The sequence below is a fragment of the Amphiura filiformis genome, chromosome 10 (genome assembly GCF_039555335.1).
Source record: "Amphiura filiformis chromosome 10, Afil_fr2py, whole genome shotgun sequence".
NCBI lineage: Eukaryota > Metazoa > Echinodermata > Ophiuroidea > Amphilepidida > Amphiuridae > Amphiura > Amphiura filiformis.
Window position 1 is genome coordinate 58994742 of NC_092637.1, and position 1008 is coordinate 58995749.

Consider the following 1008-nt stretch of genomic DNA (forward strand, 5'->3'; position numbering starts at 1 on the left):
CTTCACATGACATGAAAAGAAACCATGTGATATCATGATATAAAACAAATATTACATGCCAATATTCGTGTAATAGTAAAAATATATCATTCGGTCAAATTTTGACTGATCTATTTCACTCGGCTACGCCTCGTGAAATAGAAAAGTCAAAATTTGACCTCATGATATATTTTGTACTATCACACTCATAGGCATGTAATATTTGTATACCATCATAGTGCTCTGCCGTAGTGCGCCTGCGCCAAGCCGTGCGCTGACTCTTGACTCGCCGATTTAGTTATGGGGTGGACTCCAAAATGTGAAGTATATCACGGCAAAACATGGTGTTATGTTGATGAAAAAATGTATTTCCTACCTTAAATAGTATTTTAGTAATAGAATTTATGCATGAGTGATATAAAACAAATATTAACTGTCTTAAATTCGTGTAATGGTCGAAATATAATCACTCGGTGAAAGATGTATTGTTCCATTCCACTCGCCGAATAATGTGATCAAACACGGTATTGTTCATTTAGAATAAAAACATGAAAAGATGTTTGATTTTTACCTTAATGTACTTGCAAAAATACATGCTATAAAGAGTCCCTGGTATCCTGGAATGTGCCCAAACTGCTGACTTACGTAATAAATCAGGATCTATAATATGTACATAATATCACCTGAATTAGTGAATCCAAAATCATTGTTCAGCATTTTGCATGCGTTAACCCCCGGGTCATGTTTTTGTAGGTACATGAAAAGTTTGTACCACAAATCCCCCCACTCCGTTACGAAAACCTGGCTACGCCATTTTATTCACCGGTACCCCCAACCTATGGCCATCTTTCGGCGGCCCTGCTGTTAAGAGTGATATGGACATTATTTTTATGTCAATACGCACCTGGTCGGATTTGGTGTAATTTGGAGGGCTTCTTGTTTCTTCGTCGGTAAGAATTCCATAGTAACCTTTTGGTAAAAAAAACAACAATTTTGTATGACAAAGAACTCATTTTGCTTATATGTCAG

The 1008-nt window shown here is 36.5% G+C and overlaps 1 long non-coding RNA gene across 1 annotated transcript in view; it reads right to left on the reverse strand.

Moving 5' to 3' along the window:
* The window catches only part of LOC140162330 (uncharacterized), a 1677-nt gene extending 1076 nt beyond the window's left edge, over positions 1 to 601 (reverse strand). Inside the window, exon 1 of the long non-coding RNA XR_011860237.1 lies at positions 551 to 601. This is a non-coding gene — a long non-coding RNA (uncharacterized lncRNA). The remainder of the gene's footprint in view (positions 1 to 550) is intronic.
* Between the last annotated feature and the right edge of the window lie 407 nt (positions 602 to 1008).